The 22,579-nt window shown below is 40.2% G+C and overlaps 1 protein-coding gene and 1 long non-coding RNA gene across 8 annotated transcripts in view; one reads left to right on the plus strand and one right to left on the minus strand.

Annotated features, from left to right (window-relative positions):
• The window catches only part of LOC106149015, a 61,958-nt gene extending 54,176 nt beyond the window's left edge, over nt 1–7,782 (minus strand). For all 4 annotated transcript variants that reach the window (XR_001234901.1, XR_001234900.1, XR_001234899.1 and 1 more), the window contains exon 1: nt 7,596–7,782. This is a non-coding gene — a long non-coding RNA (uncharacterized LOC106149015). The remainder of the gene's footprint in view (nt 1–7,595) is intronic.
• Ntng1 (netrin G1) overlaps nt 1–22,579 on the plus strand; it is a 323,535-nt gene that overhangs the window by 293,295 nt on the left and 7,661 nt on the right. The window lies entirely within an intron of this gene.

Raw genomic sequence — 22,579 nt, forward strand, 5'->3', positions numbered from 1 at the left:
TTTTTGAGACAGGGTCTCACTCCGAGCTCAGGCTGGCCTTGAGCTCACTTTGTAGCCCAGGCTGGTCTCGAACTCGCAACAATCCTCCTGCCTCGGCCTCCCGAGTGCTGGGATTACAGGCGTGCACCACCATGCCCGACTCCTCATAAGGTTCTTAAGGATCAAATGAAATGTTTATCAACCACTGAGTATAACGTCTGTGTTTCAACAAGCTCCCTAAATGAAAGCTGTTATTGGTATCAATCTACTATAAGCAAATACCAGTAGATAATCTTGATGAAGAGCCGGAAAAGATTTGCAAATGTAAATGAGGGTCATTAAACCTGTAAACGGAGATCCTAATCATAAATGTTGGTTGTTAAGCAGTGTTTGACAAGGTAGTTAATTATGAGTGTCCATCTGGGGAATGTAGAAAGTCAAAGCTGGTGGACAGAGCCCTTAAAAAGAAATCCTTAAAGTTCTGAAGTTCAGTGAGCCGCAGAAGTTGAATGTCTTTGTTATACTCAGGAAATACTTGACATCTTGGTCTGCTCTCCTGGTCCCAAGGAGGTGACTAGGTGCTGTGGAATTCCTGAGACCTCTAGCCTTGCGCTGGATTCTTCAGCCTTTCCCTCTGTGTCCTCTGAGTGAGATTATTAGGCTTCTATTCATCGTGGTTCATTTCCTAGACACTAATTTAGTATATTAAAGCAATGGCCAGCATTATCCCTTTGTAATTGAAGAAAGAGCTCACTCATATTCTATTGTGTCCAATTTCAAATTAGACTTTTATTAGTGTACGAAACAATGCGGTCAAGTTCATTTGTTAGTAAATCAGAAGGTAAAGATAGCCTGTTATTTTTTTAGTCAGGAAGGCAAAGCACTCCCTGATCTGAGCTCCAAATTTAACATCAGTATAGAAAATAATATTCCTTTACAGTACTTTTTTCTGTCCAAAACTTCGTCTAGAAACTGATAGTCAAAAAGGACACTGCAAACACATTTCCTTTCAAGAGAAGACAGGAGATCACTGGGGATCTTTTCTTTCCCTCCGCGTGTTCCTAGTTTCCCGCTACAAGAATATCATTACTCACTGAAGAGTGTGTTTGAAAACATCACTGGAGATCATGACCAAAGCCCCTCAGGGGAGTTATTCAGCCTGGCATAAGTCCATTTTTTCCCTCCAATGTACTTAAGATTTTCCTGCTGACTGTGTCTTTATGTTCAAACTGCCATGAGCTTAATAAACGGGAAAAATGAATACCATGCAGGGAAATAGGCTGGGCTTGCACAAATAAATACACCCATGCTGTATGTAAATGCTTTGCAAATTAGAGTACATTCAAAAATATTTCAATAATAAATATGTCATGCCCAATCTGTGTGATTAGACATTTCACACATTATATCATTTATTCTTCCAATAACTCTGCAAGAAATCTTAGTCTATCCATTTCATACATGAGGAAATTGAGGCTTGGGAAGTTTAATTTATTCAAAGCAAACACCTAGGGGCTGGGGATTTAGCTCAGCGGCACAGCGTCTGCCTGGCAAGCGCGAGGTCGTGAGTTCGATTCCTGGTACCGGAAAAAAAAAACAAAAAAACAAACAAAAAAAAAACAAAGCAAACACCTAGTAGGTAATAGAGGTGTTATAAAACCAAAATATGGAGCGGACTCCTTGCCCCACATGACAGGCAAACGCATGAGCTCAGAATAGACCTGCACTAACCCCCACCCTCCTTAGAGGCAGGAAGGGACTAGAGCCACAGTGTTCTGATCTTGGACAACACCACAGCTACAGCATCAGTTTGCTTCCAGTGAGATGGAAAGAGCCTTCAGTGCCAGTCAATGGGAGTGAATATAAAAAGTGCCACACCACAGAAAACGATGCCTCGGAATAAAAGCAAGCATCAGCTGACGAGGATTACAAACTCTCTATCACTTAATCTTCTACCCACAAGAGCCACTGTTTATCTACTGTCCTCTATGTGCAGTAAATTTATTTCTCAGAATCAACAGCTAGTCTCCCTATGCACTCTTGGAACAAGCAAATGATGCTCAGATTCCCAGTTCATAGGCCTAGGCTTTGGTACATGCAGAAGAAAGACCCTGCCGTAAGGTACAAACACCGTTCAAGTGCAGCCCCTATACATTCACCAAGGGCCAGGATATTAATCCAAAAAAAGATGAGCACCACACTAAAGACAGAAATCATGCAATTCAAGCCCAAAATGTCTTTTTGCATGAAAACATCACTCAAATGTGCTGATCAGTTCATAAATCCATCAAAAATTCTAGTAAATGCATATCAAACTATGGCCCAATTAACCCTACATCACTTCAGATGTTAATACCCTCCAAAAGGAAACAATATACATCAATATCTGTCATGTGTTTAGTCACAGATCATATGAGAAGAGAGGGAACTCTATTCCAGCGCCGGTAGCATGGCAGGCACTTCGTATCATCTTAATTTAATCTCTGTAACATCCCTACAACAAGAGCTATCACTTTCTGCATTTTACAGATGAGGAAAACTAAAGCTTGGAGAGATGAAATCTCTCCAAGGCCATGAAATCAGAAGAGAAAGGAATGAGGCTCAAATCCAGTTCTCTTCCTTTCCAGCCACACCCATGCACATTCATCATGCAAGTTCTATGCTCAGAGCACTGTGCTGTGGCAACTCAGTGGTGAGTCTCACAGGGACACCCAGGTCCAGAGGTGAGGCGTCATGAGGAAGACTGCTGAACAGCAGACCCTTACTTGATGGTTTTTAGAAGCAATAAAAAGTCATTGTTCACAGTGTTGTCCTATATCCTAGTAGGGGCTCCTCTGGATCAAATGGATCTGAATATCGAAAGCTGGACACAGGAAAGTACCCACCACTTCCAAAGAAGCAGCAAAGTTCCAAAGTTTCTCTTCTTCAACAGCTATGCTAGCACCTGTGCAAAGTAGTAAGTGCCTGATTCGCTTTGAGGGTCCACTATGCTCAAACAGGCAGGGCAACTACAAAGTGACTCTGAGAGGCAGCTCTGTGGGAAAATAGAAATTAGCTGCTGTTGTACTGCAGACATTTCTGTGAAACAAGGTGACAGCATTGGATAGAATGGCAGGAAGAGCCTTTGTTGTGGTAGCAACTTTCACGATGTCATGTCAGTGTTACATGGTCAGGCTCCTTCTGTTGTCCTGGAGACAAAGAAAGGAAAGGATTTTTATCATCAGGTCATTAACTGCCGATGGCAGACACACTGTCTCAGCTCCAGGTCCTGTGCCTGTCATCCAGGCTAGAAGGGTGTGTGAGAAGAAGTAGAGATGGCTTGATATGGTGGCTTCAAATGCTGAAAACAGGGTCTTTGTAAACATGTGGCAGGTGTCACGGAATGATCCTCATGATGTGTGGAAAGATTCACCTATTTGGGGAAGGATCAAAATATTCTTCAGGCCGTGATACAGTGACTCATCATGATAGAAGGTAGGCCATTTTGTCTTAAAAACTCAAAATCATCTTTAGGAACAGGGAGATTGCTAATGAAAGACAAAGGCCATGAAATGGGGCAGTGGACTATATCCTGGAACCACTTGGGGTTTTAAGAGCAATGAATGAATGATCTAAGGGTAAAACAGCTAGAAGATAGAGTGACCCTCAGGAATTCAAAGCCCTCCATGGGCTCATTTGCTAAACCATAGGCTTGGCTGGTTGTAAACTATCTGGGTTTAACAAAATAAAAGCCTGATGAACACCAAGAATATGTCTATACCCCTATTTTGAAACTTTGGGAGAGGGAGTCAGATTTAGATCCAGCAAAAGCACTTTTTCTGTCATGCAGATGGACTTCGGAGTCTGTTCGAATTTATCAATCCACACCTAATCCCAGGGACCCTCTCACTAATGTAAATCAGCAAACCTCTCTGAGAGCTCCCATCAGAAGCAAGTGGACCTGCCAAGGGACCTGATCTACTTCCTTTGTGGAACTTAGCTGAGTTTTAGAACAACCTTTGAAATGCCACATCGCATATACCACACTATACCCCTTCAATCCGTTATTCTCAAAGTAGACTGAAGTGGTTGATACCAGCAGGGTACTCTGTAACACAGTTTGTGACTCCATTGGTTTCATGTTGGTCTGTAAATAATTTTGTCTGGCTACATAATGCCATACTGTTACTTGTATAATGTGACTCAAGACTTTAATCCCCAGTTTGGAAGACATTCATGCCAACTATCAAAGGTTCACTATGGAGTCTGTCTTCACAATATCATTCCTGAATGATGGGTCTAAGGTCTATAGAATTCCACGTTTGGTATTGTGCCATCCAATCAATGAATAGATGAATAAATAATTCTTCTGAAGAAACGCTACATACAACACTATCCTTATATGTAGGAAATGGCTTCCTGTTTGCTCAAACATGATTCTAAATACTGGCCTGTCTCAATTGTATTATTTGGAAAAAATTCAGATCTCAAGATTTAAGCATGTCTGGTCCACACCATCCTTTCTGAGTTGCTTCAAGTGCATATATGTATGTAGAAATGCTCCAACCTGTTCTCCTTCATTAGGAAAGCATGTGTGGAGCAATATTAAGGCCAACAGGTAGCATTCAAATAGAAAGAAAAATCATATGCCTATTACTCAGAGTATTTTCTAAGTCTAATTTTCTGGCTCCTTTAGTAACAAGTCCCCCAATCCTGTATTTCACCTACAAACAGCAGCCCATTTTGGAAAAGTCTGGAAGTACCACATTATGTACCATTCACATTTACACATGAGTATGACGCTGTACTTAATGTTGTAGACAAAGTTAGGAGCACATATGCGGCATGGTTACACTAACTGTGTTACTGTGCTCAGTTAATACAGAGTTTGGGAATATTGTTTAACATGTTTAATTAAAACATACTTACGCCTATCACATATTCAAGAAATGCTCTCAGAGGCAAATAGATTTGGGGAGTTGTTTTCAGTGTTCTGAAAAATGTTATTCATTTTTTCTCTAATAATAATTTTCTTTTTATTAAATTTGTGTAACAAGAACACTGCAGCATTCTTTCATAAATATTACAGCTTTAATCATACATAAGCTGCCAGAGTAAATTATTTATATTAGTAGACTCATGAGTTTGTTGTACGAGGATGTGCTTGGCTTCGAATGTATTAGAAAATTATGAATCTAATACTTTGCCATCATAGTTCAGAAGCAGAACATTAATTTTTTTGGCTTGTTTGTGTTATGTGTACTGAAGGAAATTTTTCTAAGTACTTTTTTATATGTATCCCAGAATCCTTAGAGATATCTAAAAATGATCCCATCTTTAGTATGTTAGGTTTTTACCCATAAGATTCCAGACAAAGTCTCAATTTTCCATTAAAAGTAGATCTCATTTGCTGTAATAGCCCAAGTGCAGCTATATGATTGCAATGTGTTCTCATCTGAAAGTTTGAGACTCTTATTCACCATATGTATAATGTCAAATATTAAAATACACAGAACAATAAAAGCTGGTTCAAAATTCCCCTTACTTTCAATCTATTAGTAAGATTAATGGTGATGACACATTAGTTCTACTGTTACACCACTGTAGTGGCAATCTTCTAAAATTAGGGACTGCCAGTCTGGGGGAAGCAAAAGAACTCTATATCATTTTAAATTTAACTTCAGCCTACTCTGAAGCCATTAGAGGTAATTAAAGGAAGTCTCTTGCCATTATATTCAGCCCACTAGTCTTGAAGTTCAAAAGGTAAAAAGCACTTTTCACCATAAATAAATGGAGAAGCAAAATTATTTTCAATGAAGTTTCAATTTCAGTGAAAATAAAGTAGGTAATTACACTGGCTATTATTGAGGTCACTGCCTTCATTGACCATCTGGCTTAAAACTACAAAAAAAAAATAGGTATCATTTGCGACATGGACAGAAATGGGCATAGTGTCCACTGCTTCCTTTTTAAAGTTCTGCAAATTCAGTTATTTCATATATTAACAATCTTCATGAAACAGTTACTGAAAAAAAATAGCCCGGTGGCCTTTTTGAAGCTGAACAATTCAGTGGGAAAAAGGAATAGAAAACATGTTGTGTCTTACCATTAATTAGCATTACCATATTTCCATAGTTACTGTTTTCTGTATGACGGCTCATTGCATAACATTGTTGCATGCCAGAACCTGGTGGACCAGATTTATCATTCACTGTCTATAGCTTTCCTATCTGCAGTATCTTACTTTTCAGATACAAATTACATTTTTTAAGTTAGGAATATTATTCCTTGATAAAGAATAAGATTTCATCTTTGCCTAATTTTGTTCTACTCACTACACTCTCAGAAGGGATCAAAACAATTTAGGAAATTGGATGGATCCTGTTTTAAAAGTCATGTTCAATGCATATTCTCTATTGTTACTATTCTCTTTTATGTTTGAAAAATTACATTGCTAGATTTTGATATACACAGCTATCTGTTATTACTTGTAGTGTAGAAAACAGAAAAACAAAGTGTAGCTCCTTGCTTTTCGTCTTTGGCAACTTTGTGAAGACGTATAAACATATTGTTCAAAGGGAGATAGAAATTGCACTTAATTTGATTTGAGTCTTAAACCTAGGATGACTTTATTCATATATCCTTTGTAAAACCTAGGTTCTGCTTTGTTTTGCTTTGTTTTTCCAACACAGAGGCCGCTCGCTTCAGGTTATGCTATTCATTCGCCCTCAAAATAGAATACATACTTTCTGAAGATCCTATTCTCTGCATTCATGGCTGTTGGAGAAGTCTTTGAAAATATCCTTGCCAGTGTACAGAGATGTCAGTTTAAAAACAGGAAAGAAAAGGAGGGGGTGGGAGCAAGACAGGTGTAGAAAATAAGTTGCCAGGAGGGGAAAAAAGCCTGTATTTTCAATTCGAGGTTATTTCTATTCAGTCAAGTCATTCGGATTTATTCACAGTCAAGATTAATGATTCTTTACAGGTGGAGGGAGGACTTAGCCGCATCACCACTAGTTTCTCCTGACAAAACCCATTATGCAGTGACTCTAGCAGGAAGCCAGCAGGGGAGGGTTTGTTAAAACACCTCTGGAATAGAGCGCTTTAGCAGAGAACAGGGCACAAAGGAGCTGTTCCACTGCAAGGTTTTGGAACACGGAGGAAAAGTGTTCACAGCAGCATTTTAAGAGTGAGATGGCCATGCACTCAAAGCAAATTATTTGCTTGTGGATTTTTCCAGTGAAGGAGTTTAAATCACAAATCCGCCTCCCACTTCCCTGCTAGCCAGACGTACACTCAAGGAGTACAAATGAATTTCTTAAATGAAAGTACAAGTGTGGTTCTTTCTTTTCTGTTTTCTCTCTTTGTTCTTTTCCATTTCTTTAGAACGTTGAGAGCAGAAAACAATTTGCCATGCCAGGAAAGAAAACCTTCTAAACCAGTTCCCAGTGCAATGAATGCGCAGGCCACCTCACCAGGGACAGGATTTCAGAGTCGCATATGGCTAGGCCTGGTTCCTGTCACAAGCTTCATGAGACAGCTCGTGCCCTGGTGCCACATGGCTGAGCCAAGGCCCGCACGCCACTCGCAATGCCACGCTGACAGTTCACTGTCGGGTCATTAGCAGCCTCACTTACCATGCCGTTGTTCCTCCGCTCTTCTCTCAGGAAAGAGCCCAGTTCACTTCACCTCAGATTTCCTTCTGTGCACTAAGAGGTCACATTTTATCAGGCGGGGCTGAGTCTACATTTTGGAATATCTTTGGCAATTAAACCTCACAAAGAAATCCAGTATATAAATGACTTCCTCTATGGCCCATGGTTTAATATTGACTGCTTACGAATATTTATTTTCCTAGCATCTTAGCAGCACTGCTGGGGAAAAAAGGCAGCTCTATGTGAAATAATAGCTATAATTATTTGATAGGTTCTTTTTTTTTGACAGAAGAACATCCTTCAGCTTTCACTTTTTCACCAAACTAGAAATGAGGAAGTAGCCCAGCTGTGGAAACCACCGCTGGAAACTGTCCATCCATCACGAGGAATGATCCCTTCTCTGAGGGGAATTTTCTGCTGGATTGCCAAGTGCATAATATTTTCCTGGAGCAAAGATGCATAACACAACACTGCTGTGACACATCCTGAGATATTTAACCCTACAAGGCCCACCGGCCCTAAGCGCTGGGGTGCTAATTGTGTCCTGTAGCTGTCGTGGGGTCTTAAAGCCCAGAAGGCCAGAAGAACAATTAAAATCCATCCCAGCCCAGAAACACCTTCAAAAATATATTGTCCATGCCTTATTTTTAGGCCCTTAAAGGATGGATGCTAAGTAACACAAGCTGTAGAAGCCTTCAGCTGGGTTAATACCCACTATCCAGCATGAATTCTGTGCCAACCACTGTTCTAGGTGCTGAGGACCCTAGGGTAGGAAGACAATGAGATCACCTGCCTTAGAAGACTGTGAAGAGGATAGATGAAGTCAGTGCATGAAAAGCACTTAGAATAATGCCTGTTACATGCAAAATAAATAAATGCTGGCTTTTGGTACGATTCTCACTTATGTGACCCTCCCCTAGATGTGCTTCACGTAATAATAACATAACAATGTGTGCTTTCCTTTTTTTCCTCAAGACCCTGCTCTTGAGGAATGCACATGCTGCAGGGAAGAGAGAGAAAGCAAGCAAAGGAAGAAACAGTACATAGAGACTACTGTGCACTGTGTAGATAGCAAAGGCCTTAATTAGAGGTATCACTTCCGCTGAGACTCAAAAGTTAAGGAAGTGCCCAGTGTAGAGTTCTAGAGGAGAAATGCTCTATGCAGGTGAGATACCTCCTGAAAGAGTCAGAAGCCAACAAAGAGTGTGACCTGCTGAGAAATCAAGTAAATCATGTGTGGTTGGTGGATGGTGAGAGAGAGATGGTCTGGGGTGACCTGAGAGAGGAAGGCAGGTACCCCATCCCCCGCCTGAAGGCCACACAAGCAAGCATGGCTTTCACCCTAAGTGCAGTGGGCATTTAGCAGGAGAGTGCCATGATGTGGTCTCTCAATTGAAAAATAATAATTCAGGGTACTGTAGACACAGTGAATAGTGGGCTGTAAAGGGTCATCGGGGAGGGTAATATGGGAACCAACACGACTACAGCAGTCTAGGTAAGCGGTACTAGGGGCTCAGACAATTTTGGGGGCAAAGCAGGGGATGAAACTGGACAGAGTTGGCACCTGGTGTCTGAGAAAGGCAGAATTGAATCTAAACTTTGAAGTGGTTTGCAGTAGAGATGTACTTCTCTTTTCTCTTGGCCTTGCCATGTGAATGTCTTGTAATGATACTCCTGCCTGCTTCTGCTTAGTGGAGGAAGAAAGAGGGACAAAAGCAGCAGCATATGCAGCATTGCAGCACATCAACATCAAGCAGAGCAGTGAGGCCAGAGAGCAGAGTATTACAGTCCACAGACGTGGGCGGGATCTCAGCCCTGCCACTCATGACCGGTGTGACCTCGGACAGGTTATTTGTCTTCTCTGAGTCTCGGATTCTTTATCTAAAAAATTGTCAGAAGGAGATCACCTGCCTTAGAAGACTGCGAAGAGAATAGGTGAAGTCAGTGCATGAAAAGCACTTAGAATAATGCCTATTACAGATAAAATGCAAACTAAATAAGTGCTGGCTTATGTTATTATTCTCACTTACGCAACCCTCCCCTAGATGTGCTTCACATAATAACATATCAGTGTGTGCTTTCCTTTTAGTTACCAAACTGGAAGGATTATATAGAGACTGTTTTTTAAAATATCTCTTACTAGGAGAAGAGGAATTAACATTTCAGAAGTTTTGTTACTTGACAGATGTTTCATATATAATTCCATCTCATGTAGACCTCTCTATAATCAAAACAGTTACCATCTGTTGGTAAGCTTCTTATAGGTTGGTATCTATTCTCATCTTCAAAACTACTTAACTAGGTACAAACATGGTGTAACTGTTTCACAGATGTGGGACTCAAAGCTCGGGTCATTGGCCACATCAAGGTCTCAAAAACAAGGAGACATGATTCCGAGTCTGTACAGTTCCACACTATTTGCCATTCCTCTTAAAGTGTGGGGAAGAGATAAGCCATAACACCAAACTACCTCCCATCATCTCCATCATTGAAAACAAACCAGGAAATCATTTTTTTTCTCTCGTTCCCCCATACCAGCTCAGGTTTTCATTGTGTCTTGACTGGTTTCTAATTAAGAATGTTCTCTCCTAGCCTAATTATCATGTATTGATCATGCATTTAGATGTCATTAGGAAAGCACATGTAGGGGACCAACCGACCAGCTTGTACCTGACCAAGGGGCCAGGAGGACGAGAAACAAAGAGACACAGAATAGGTTAAAATGTGCGGGCTCGGGGGTGAGTCTCGTCTCCCTTTGACAAAGAGCCCCCAGGGACTGCCGCACCCTGGCTTCATTCACTCAGACACATGCACAAACAGTAAGAGTAACACAGGATTCATTTGTCTGCCACCCATCCATAGCACATATGTGAGTAAACAACAGGGTCTAAACTGGATTAATTTCCCCTGCAGCATGTCAGCACTCACTCACATCGCCTTTTCTCTAATGCTCACAGAAGAGACCAGTTAGGCTTTAATTTTTCTATCTGGTCTCCTACAAACAAGTAGCCATCATCAATATAAATTCATTATAAGCTTCTTAGGAAATAAACTGATAAGGATTGGAAGTCACTGAAAATTTTCTAGTTTTTTCATGCGGTCATTCAGTGTTATTTTTTTCTCGTTATTCTCATTTTATTGCTCTTGGCATTAGAGTTTAGTATCTATTGATGTTAGCGCTGTAAACGAAATCCATATCATGTAGTTTATAACTTGATCATAAAAAGTTATTTATATTGAAATTTTGGCATAACTCTTCTTCACTGGTTGAATTTTTGTCATAAATTTTCATCTTATTAGTTATGTAATGCGAGAAAAAACCATTTCAATTCATGGTAGCTTTGTTTTTTCCACTTGTTACTAGAAAAAGGAAATTGATGAATTTAAAAGTAAATAAATAATCTATATTAATGAAAGCATTTTAGCTATTTAAACGCTACAACAAAAGAAAATCTAAAAGTTCTTATCAGAAAATTGTCAAGAACTAAAATAGACTTTGGTTTTGCAAGATTCTTTGCAAACAGTTTGCTATCTGTTCTAAGGAACAAGCACCCTGATTATAACCTCAGGAGTCAAATACATGTTTATTAATTATATTTTTTTCTTTATTCATACCATCTGGAATCAAAAAATGGCAATTTATACAAGGAAAATGCAAAGTATGCTTTTTTCCCCCCAATATTGGGAACTGAACCCTGGGCCTCACACATGCTAGATAAGTGCTCTACCACAGAGGCACACCCCAGCCCTCAGTGTATTTATTTTTAGACATATTTCGATTTTGGTGGATTTGGGAGATCTGAGGTTGTTTTAGAAATATATACTTCCTTAATAGACTTTTTAAAAGGAGGCTTTTAATCATTTTCTTTAAAAAAATATCAAAGCAACGAGTGATAACAAAAGGTGCCAGTATTCAAGTTTAAGGAACAGTTTAGCTATCAACTCAATATCCTTTGGGTTATGTGTTTCTTCCCCTCTCCTTAACATAAGCAGAAGTGTCACCATTGAGATAAAACACACACACACTTTTGTGGCCCAAGAAAATCATTTTCTTTCTTTGCCACTTCCAAATAAACTACCTTGCTTTGTCATGAAGCCAAGCCAACCACAGTCTGGTCTGTACATGAGAACATTTAAACTTTGTAGGCAGATTTGACCAGCAAAGGAATCACCTGATTACACGGGTCAGAGACCTGCCTAAAACACACCTTTACAGGTTGAGGCATTGTTCCAACGGTTTGACAAGTTAGAGGCACTGCCTGGAAATGAGTGACTTGTATGGTTATGAACCATCTAATTCAGCACTGACAGGTGGTAGGAACCAGGGAACGTGGGGCGAATGGCAGCAAAAGACTTTAACCAAGAGGCCTAGAAAGAGCAATGGTCTAAAAACCAAATAGAAGCCTTGAAGATAGAACCACACAAAGTGATCTGAGTAAGATCACGCAGCACAGCAAGCCGCATAACTAGGACAAGAAAAGTGTCTGATGGAGTTCTAGGTCTTCAGTTTGGGTTCAAGATAAGTCTGAATGATAGTTTGATGAGTGCCAGAGGTGGGGAATCTGCCGTTCACCACTCTGCTTTTTTTTTAATGAGGAACACATAAGAGTCATTCATTCTGCTCCTGTGTGGGGTAAAATAACCTAGAATAAGGCTAAATCCAAGATACACTTTTAGAATGAGGCCTTGAAAGTTTAACTTTTAAATGTCTTCCCTAACAGCAAACAGGCAGAGCTGGAGCCCTTCAAGAAGGAGGACAGGCACCACGCTCTGGGTAGGCTCATCCGGGCATTTCTCTTCTACTCAGCCCATATTTCTTCTACTCATTCTCTTCTACTCAGCCCATTTCTCTTCTACTCAGCTCCATATTTCTTCTCCTCTCTGCCTTCTTCCCCTCTTTCTAGGCTGCTGTCCTTCATGTCCCAATCCAAGAAACAAGCAAAAGGTACAAAAACTGCTATGTGAAGGGACTTTTCTGAAACCATCACTTGAAGACAGTAAGGAATACCCTGATAATCTTCCATCACAGTCTCAGGAATGATTTATTCCTTCCACAGTCTTGGAAAGGCAGAAGTTGTTTGACAGATCATCACTGGGAGAAGAAATTCATCGAGAATTTCCAGTTATGTGCCAGGAAAAAAAGTGTAGATGCTTAGCATTTCAAGATAAGAGAGATGCCTGAGGGTACAAAGATCAAAGAGCTATCTACTACTCTTAAGCAGTGATATTGACAGATGACCCACCTTGGTCAAGCATCTTGTTGGTCAGTTGGGCAATGGATTTAAGACAATGGCCTGCTCTCTGATCACTCCTAATTGAGTTGAGGAAAGATGAAATGCACATGTAGAAGCAGGGGTTGTTTTAAGTGTAGAAGAGTCCAGTAGAGTTTAACATTTACTGAAGGACTTTGTGTGTGCCAGGCATTGCTCTATTTGAAATATGTACATAACTCATTTAGTTTCCATAGCAATCTTGGTGATGGGCATCAGGTATTCAATTATTTATTTTATGAATGAAACAGTGATGTTTTGAGTGATATACACAAGATCATCCAGCTCGTATTTACTGGCACTAACAGCTCAGTCAAAGAAGACTTTGGGGAGAGGGTTGCCTATGACCTGAATCTGGAAGGATGGGTGGAGAGTTTAAGGAAGAACACACAAGGAATAGTCACCCTGGGCAAGCAGGTGGCAGTGAATGGACAGGAGAGCAGTGTGGACAGTGAGTAGGAGTCAGAGAAGGGTCTACGCTAGCCCTGTCTCTGCTGCCCAGGCAGTGCAGGTGTCCAGGTGGCTTTTGGGAATGATCAGCAAGATTTGTGGGTCTCTCATAAAATGGCAATAACAACAGTAATAACACCTGTTCTGCCAGGTTATTTGAAACAGCCAATGAGATGACATAGGTAAAAATTCTGGCCTTATAATTTCATTGTGTGTGTGTATGTGTGTGTGTGTGTGTGTGTGTGTGTGTGTGCGTGTTTTCCAGCAAGAGAAAGTGTACACTGTGGGGTAAAAGCAGACGACAGGGAAGCTGTGCACACATGGGGGATCCTGACTCTAGTATTATCCAATTAGCAGTGGGGAGCCGCTGAAAGTTGGGAGTGAGAGAAAGAGTGAGAAGTATTGTGAAAACACTTTCGGAGGAAACTCAGTCTGGCTATAGCACTTCTGTGCAATTTAATTTAGGGGCGAAAGAACAGACACAGTTGGGAAGCTATTTTAGAAGTAGAAAGGAAGCAATGGATATGGAATGTATGACTTTTCTGTAGGATTCAGTTATTCATTCATTCAAAAATACTCAGATATTCACTGGGTACAGTCTGTTACCAACTGCTACTCCAGGTATTGCACAGCAAAACACAAAATAGTCAAAAATCCTTATTCATGGAGATTATATTCTAGAATAACTCCTTATTAATATAAAAGTATGTAGATTCAAAAATGAGACTCAGAAATGTGGAGGAGAGTGAAAGGGTAGAACAAATTATCTTAGCAAGATGCCCTCTGATGACCGAAGTCCACCCAAGTCATTTCATCACTCCTTAACCTAAATTGGTCTGTCTTCATCTGCCTCGAAGAGCAGTATCACATCTTTCCACTGTGCTTTGAATAATGTGCACAGTCCTGCAATTACATCCAAACCAACTCATGATTTTTTGTCTTTCAATGTCTGGATCTGAAAGTTCCTGAAGGTACAGATTCCACTCACTTATTGCCAGATTCTGACTTGGGGCTAAGCAGCTCACCTCTCTCTGTTTTCTTCTAAGAACCATAGCATATCCTTCTGTGCCCTGCTCTTTTCAGATCACTCACTGGTGCATGTGTTCCCAATTAAGAAAAAGTCCCTTTGGGTGTCACAGAAGGGCTGTACTTACCGCTCACTTCTGCTTCATGTTTGAAATTCAGTTTTAGTAAGAGTTACGTAGAACAGAATTAGTTAACAATACTCATGAACTTGTTTAACCTGCCATAAACTTTCTCTTAAATAAGGGCTTTTGCTGTTTTTTCATGGTTAAAGAAAAATAATCTTTAAGAAATAAGGAGTTGTTTTTCATCAAAGGAATTGTAGGAATAAAAGACTTTTTTCTCAAACTGACAGTTGTAAAGAATGAGGTTAGAAATTATTAATGATAAGTGTGAAGTAGAAGGCAGTACATACTACTGTGTGAAGTTGCATTATCTAATAAGACATAAGCACGCGAACCTGTAATAATAACACTTTCTGTGACTATTGCAGTCTATCTTTTTATTTAGGACTTGGAGCATTCCCTGGCATTTACAGAGCACTTAATAATAATCGTTGTGCTGGAAGATTTCTCCTGTTCACAACAGGCCAGTGAAATGCCCTCTTTTGCAGATTAAAATGGAAAGCTCAGAGATCCAGATTGCAGAACACAGAGTGGTGATGACAGTATTTGAAGCAGGACTTTTGGATACCATAACAGCAAAGCAACACAATTTGCCGTTCGCATTTTGAATGCCCAGGAATTTGTAAATGAGGAGGGGCAGCGTGAGTTGCAGTGGTCAGCACTGACTTTATTGGAAAGGTCTGCTAATGACTCATTTTATAATTGTAACTTTGCCCTTCCTTAACCCCACTAATGTATCTTAGAAAAATTCTTATATTTGGTTCCCAGTACCGTAGCAAATACACTTTTAAAAATTAGCAATCATTTTTCCCTGGAGCCTGGCATCCCTAAATGACCCCTGTCATCATTTTGCACATTCTCTGGATTCCATAATGTTGTTTTCCTCACCTTGAATTTATTGACACCCATTCATTTTGCCTTGACATTGGTATTAAGAGGGAAATGGCTTTGTTTCATCCTGACATTATAAAAATCACCTCCCAAGACTTGCTTTGACATTGTCAGGAGCTGGTTATGGTGACAGTAAGGCCAGGGTAGACGAGAGTGAATTACGGTGATTCCCAGGGAAAAAAATCATTAAGGAAAGTTACCGCTGTGTGATTTTAGGAGCTGTTTTTCATACTTAAATATCCCTGCTGTTTAAAAATCCTAAGAGGGCTTAGACCATATTTAGAACACTCCTGCCAAGTATATATAGGAAAAATTAAGTCTCTGAGGAGACATTTGGCTATAGCTTGACAAACGGGAACCTCAAATTGTATTTTAGCTTTACAAAGTGCTCAAAGGCATTGAAATTCTGTCTTTAGAAAAAAAAACCCGCACACATTGGAATTAATGACACAATTATCTCCTTTCAGCCACAGACACTTGCATTTCTTAATGCGGAATATCAAAGGCCTGTGGTATTGCTCTGCCTCCTAGCCAGAATGTGGAGTGTTTTACAAATTTGACTTTGGCACAGTATGGGCCAATATAGATTCTTTCGCAATCCCGACGTCATTTCAAAGAGCACCAATCCTCTTGCTTGCAGCCCTCGATGTCCTTCACTTAAAGCTGCTGTACCTCCCGCTCACCCTCCTATGGGACAGCTCCACCTGAATGTCCCCTTAGCCTGCGTTCCAAACTTAACTAGGCATTTTCCCAATTAAAAAGGAAAGAAAAGGAAAAACAGATCACGGAGTTTGTTCAGGGTCTCAGGGCCACATTTTTTTCACCTTCATATTACTCATGGTGCCCCGATTATAATAACAGCTGTACACTCTGCCTAGTTACAGATGAAAGGTAAGCTTCTGATGTCTCATCTCAAAATACCGATCATCTTTGCTTCTGCGTCCCAACTCCATCCCTTCCCCAGATACCCATTGTATCCTTGAAGGAAGAAACCCTAACATAAGACCTCATTCTCTTTGTAAGAATGTTTTCCCTTTGAAAAAGAAAGTCACGTATAGGAATCTCTGACAAATCAAGATATCCAACCTGAGCTAGAGTCAAAGCTGCTCAGCAATTTTTTCAATTTTTTTTCTGAGTTCCTCTCGCATTTCCCAAATATTTTACACCTTCCTTCAAGGTACCTCCTGGTGCCTACCTCCCTGGCTTAGCATATAACCTTGCCTGTTACTTCCCAGTGGCTAAAATGCAGTCTTCAAGGGAAAATTCCTTCCATGTCCTGTTCTCCAATATATAAGCTTTATATCCATATGTATCAGGCTCTATTCATTTTCCTGTACTACATCTATCTAATTAGCTAACCTGGTATCTAGCTAGCTATTTACTAGTAATAGATATATCCAGAATTCTGAAAGAAGCAGGGAGTCTATGGCCATACCACCCTGAACGCACCCAATCTCATCTGAAAGAAGCAGGGGAAAAATGACAAAATTTCTTTACTTGTGTAATATTAAAATAATACTTATTTAATATTTATTGAGCATCTATTCAGAGGCAGGGATGGTACTGCATACTAATGATAATAACCACAGTGAATAGGTAACAAATATAAAAGGAGAGCCGGCTAGAGTCCCCCACAAGCTTAAGTCCCATGGAATAGGTTTTCTTCAAGTTAGTTTAAATATGAATTTGATCCCCTCTACTGGAAAGGTGGAGAGAAATTCAGTCACAGTCACCATTGTGACTTGATAGTCAAATGTAAAAATGTCCACTCACTCTGCATTAGTCTGCATTAGTTACCAACAAAAGCGCCATCATTCCGTAGATCCGTTTGACTCATGAATCTCTCCTGGGTCCATCCACACCTGAGGCCGTGTAGACTTTGGCAAGGCAAGGAACTAATATCCAGGACCCTTATAATTATAGGATCATATAGGAAGGAACTCATGCCTTCTTCAAGATTATTTTTTGGGCATTTAAGATCAATGGTAACTTTATTGCAAATGTGTATAGCACAAATACTAAAATTTTGCTAAATGTAAGGGCATGCTTCATTTTGGAACTAAATTACCTTTATCATTTCAATAAAAGAAATGTGTTTCCCCAAGAATCATTAATCTTTTTCACTAATATTCTTACTAGCTTCAAGGGACTATTTATTTATTGTAGAAAATTTGGGAAGAGTAAAAATTATGAAGGTAAAAATTTAAATTACTAAAGTCAACTGTATTCTTAGCACCCAGAGATAAATACTTGTCTCATTTTATTACAAGTCACTGCAGTATTTTTGCTAAGGTTCACATTGTATTGGTAGAGACACATCTCTGTACCGGGGGATTATAGGCGATAAACACTTGGCCACCTTGCGTCTGCTTTTTCTCCTGACGTAATGTCATATAGCTGAAAACAATGCCTTCACGTGTGTTGTGAGTGTGCCTGAATTTGCCTTCTCAGGACCACCACTGTCTTTCACCTTCAGCTGAGAGTAGAGGTGGCACCTTTTGATTAAACTAGACAAGGCCTCTTCTGATACCCAATTAGAAAATCTGTGATTTCTCAGCACCATTTTTATGAGCACTTGCCCATGTCTCGTCTGAAGGTGTTGACCTAAATAGGATTTCAATACATCATTAATGATTGCTTTGGGAAAGGTGCCCAGCCTTCGGCTTGTAAGATTCTCGATGAATTAATTCTTTCTCAGCATTAGCAAAGGTTATTGTTTTTTCCTGTTGCAAAAGGCAAAACCTGGAAGGGCTGGTCAGTGCCTCTTGCTCCCAAATCTGTCACTTTTCCACCAGCTGGAATACTGCAGAATGTAGACATGGCACCTTCAAACTGAACAGAGGTTGCTCTTTACCATGTTGTATACAGTGTTACCTTGGTTAGACAGGTGGAAGTATCCCAGAATGGGTGCTTTGATATTGGATGAATAAGGACAGAATGACTGCTACTGCACTTGATTATGTGGACCTGTCTGACCACTCAGCTGGTAGCTTCTTCAGCACTGCTCCCAGCAGCCCCTGCAATGCTGCTCTTTGACTTTGTTCCACCAAAACCATGTAGACTACACACTGTCACAGGGGCATCATACTACGAGTACCGCTGTCTCCAGAGGCATCCAAACTCAGTTAGGAGCACAGGCTGACAGCAAAAATTCCAGGGTGTTTCCACGGGTGGTCCTCCACTTAGCACCTTCTTGCTCCTATGCATGCACTCAGACTGATGCAAGAGTGCACACAGCGAATGAAAATATAAAAGTCAAATCTGAGAAAATGGGTGCCGCTACTCCAAAATAACCTTGCAAGGCTTTGCGAAATACACAGCAGTGGAATACAAACCTTCAAGGGCTGCACACTTTGACCCCAAACTCTCTCAAGCTTCATCCCTGTGGAACATACACAGACGCGGCTTCCAAGGGAAGACACTGGCTTTCTTTCTCACTTGAAGTGCCTTGGACTGGATAAGTAGTGATGAATTCATTATCTGGCAGAGAAAGAAATTAGCACTCAGTCTTCCATCCTGAGCTTATAACGTTAGGAAGACTGACAAAGAAACTGAAGAATACTTAGGTCACGTTTTATATTTTTTAGAGCTCCTCCACATAATTCACCCCAAGGATCCCAACTGTGAGGTGGGTAAATAGGACAAGTGCTATTATCTCTGCTTTAGAAGTGTGGAAAGAAGGACACAAAAAGGTTAAATGGTTTCCCCAAGGTCATGCAACCCACTAGCCACAGCGATAGGACTTGGATACAAGAACTCAACCTAATTCTCTTCTATCACCTCATCTTTTCAGTACATAGGAGTGGAAAATCTGTCCTGTTCCATGGAGCACAGATAAGAAAGATAGGTCAAACAGAACAACAATTCCTAATATTGCAGACGTCCAAGAGCATTAGACATTTGATCAAAATGAGGTGGGATTTCCTAATTCTTTGCCTTTAAAATGATAAGCTTTCTATCAAAATATTTATGCGAATAATAAATCTCAAGAGGACTTTAGAAACAACTACTGCAGACACTTTCTCTAATGTTACAGTTGTCACCAAATTACAAATTCCGTAGGTGCAGCTACCCTGCTGGTCTGGTTCATTACTATTTGCCCATAAGAGCAGTGCCTGGTTAAAGGAGAGATGGATGGATGGGTAGATGTCATTAAGTATTTTCATGACCAATTCAAGGCCTTATAGTGAATTGATGATGAGCCGGAACTAAAACTCAGGTTTCACGGTCTTAACCAATGCTTTTTCAACTGCATAATTCTACTTCTTAAGGCCAGACATGAGACAAAGAGGGAGAAATGCAATTTGTGGGCCAGAGAGAGAGAGAGAGAGAGAGAGAGAGAGAGCATTAGATTATAGTCTATAAAGTTTTTTCACTACCCAGGATCTAACCTGTAGGTTCAGTTTTACATCTCACCTTTCACAACTTAGAAAAACATCCACAAAGGCTGTACAAATGGGTCATAATCACAGTTCTTCAGCTCCCTGCCATCAGTTCTCAAATGCCTACCTCAGACCTGAATGTAGCACACATACCTTTGTTATTAGCCTGTGTGGTGGAGGTTATTCACTCTTTGACGTTTCTTTGCAAAGGACTGGAATAATTTGGAACATCTTTCCCTCAGCTATCCTGAGCTTGCTCCAGGTGGTGGAGGTAGAGGTCACTTTATTAATACAATCATCAAGGAAGCTGTCATGAAAACACTTTGCATTGATTCCTTGAAGTGCAGGAGACAAAGCCAAAAAGAGAAACTTTCAAGTCTATAAATACAGACCCGGTATTGCTCGAGCATAGCAGCTCACTGACAGGGAGAGCTAAAACATGACTTTGAACAAAACACAAACAGAGAAAAGAAAACTTCCCTTTGGTAATGTGATGGATCATATTGGCTGTGTGGGAACAAGTGACCTTTCTGGCTATAAAAGAGAAAGAATAGAACAAGTAGCAAAACTCAGTCTTGGCTGATGTCCTCTTTGAATACATGGAATCCATCTCCAGGTCTACAGCTCTGTTCCTTCCAGAAATGACTAACAGAGGGAAGATGAACCAAAGTTTCATAACTCACCTTTGCCAATATAGTTTGGGAAGAGCAGATGAATGTGGCAATCAAGAAACACACACACAGCACACGCACACACACACAAAAGAATTAAATAATTTAGCTACATCCCTATGACTCTCTTCACCCACGTTATAAGAAAAATAAATAGCAATAAGAGAAAGTAGTACTGCCCGTTCCTATTTTTTCACTGTGGATATTCTGAGTGTTTTTGTAAATCCATGGCAATTGTGAGAGCTTATTTGACTACTATCAGCGATTGCTTACTGAAGCTGTGATCAGAGCTATTATAACACATTGCTGACTTCAGCCTTTCTATGAAGATTCCCCACTTTATCTTTTGGTGACATAACTCTGCATCTAATCTTACATTAACCTCATCTGTCAACATCCACAGATTATGTTGGTCACCTCATTTGAAAGCATTCGTGCTACTGCAACATTGGGGGGCTGCAGGCTGTATGATGTGGTATTGAACACACCATGAATAAATGTTTTTTATCAATAGTAAAAGGAATTCATTAGCATATAGTCAAGATATTACCAAAATAGCATTAGGTTTTACTATATCTAGAGATCATACTGTACCATAAGAAAAAATCATAGTATCTAGCCAATGACTATTTGTACCCTATACTGGATTAAGCATTATATAAGTGATTGAAAAACAAATCTTCCTATTTACTGAGATGAGACACTCTTATACTGTCAATAACAATAAAGACAGAGTAAAATAGAATAGACCACAAAAGGATTTCACCATCCTCAGAGACCAATCCACATAGAAGGCACCAACTAAAGAGTAATAACTGAAAGCTGCATGTTGAGTTGAAATTCAAAGTTGGATCCTTAATCTATAGTGAAATGCAGTAGGAAATGGAGATTATGCCAAGATTGTAAATGGCTGTTTATCCTTATGCCAGTTCTATCAACTGGTGGTGGATGCCTGGCAGCTTGTATCGAGAAGAATTTGGAGTTGAGTGCAAAAGAATGTCATGATTAAATAGCTATATTTCTGTCTGAGTTCATTTTGTGCTGCCATAGCTGAATATCACAGACTGAGTCATTTACAATGAATATGTATTTTTATGGGCTCACAGCTCTGGAGGCTGAGAAGTCCGTGATAAAAGGATCAGGATATGGCTGTGTTTTTTGTTATGTGATAACATGGCAAGGGTCATAACATCATGGAAAGGGAGACAGAGCAGGTGAGGGTGTTGAACCTTAATTCTGCCATTAGTTAGTTCATGAGAATACCTCTTAAACATTCCACTTCTTTGTATTATCATAATGGCAACTCAACTTCAATTATAAGCTTTGGAGACAAACATCTAAATAACAGCAGTACCCTAGATGACAGAGAGAAAAGGACATGACATTACCTATGCCAACAGATTTTTCCTTCCCAACCTAGACCTTTGACATTTCTGGTTTTATTTTCTGTATGAGAGAATTTGTACTTGGGGCTGTGTTATAATATGGTACCGCATGAGAAGACGCCATGTTTAATGCTATCAGCAAAGACCTCTGCCCCATCACAGTGTGGCGTGGGAGAAGAGCAGTAAATGAAGACAACTGGAAACCTACTGAGATTCTGCAGAACGAGCCCCTGTACCTGGAAGTAGAGAAAGTTAGCTCTTGAGGGGCACAGAATGCTGCACGGTGCGACACCACTGACTCCGTTTCTCCTGACCCTTTCTATCCATGTGCGGGCAGTACTCTGTCAATCAGGACAGCCGGACATAGCTCTAGTTCTACCTTAAACTGATGTCATTTTACACCCCATCTTTATGGATTTTGAAGTGTTCTGCAAGCTCTTGTATTCATATTTCAATGAAAGAAAGAACAAATTATATAAGGACCCTTCTGAGGGCCCTCCTCTTATCTCCCCACTGTGAGCTGTGCTAATGGGCCTGTCTCGGATCCCAGTCTTCTGTACTTATTGCAAGAAGAAAATTTACTCTAATATTCCACCCGTAGTCTTTACGACCCCTCTAACTTCCATGGTTCTGCATTCGAAAATCTCCCTCTCTCCAGTATAGATCTGTCAAGACGTCTTTATTCTCTTTTCCCAAAATACGTCAGGGAGAGCTGCTCCTCTTCATGATGGCTGCGCCCTGATCCCAAACCTCATGGTTTTACCTCTAA

The sequence above is a fragment of the Chinchilla lanigera genome, unplaced genomic scaffold (genome assembly GCF_000276665.1).
Source record: "Chinchilla lanigera isolate Chin_1 unplaced genomic scaffold, ChiLan1.0 scaffold00034, whole genome shotgun sequence".
Lineage (NCBI taxonomy): Eukaryota > Metazoa > Chordata > Mammalia > Rodentia > Chinchillidae > Chinchilla > Chinchilla lanigera.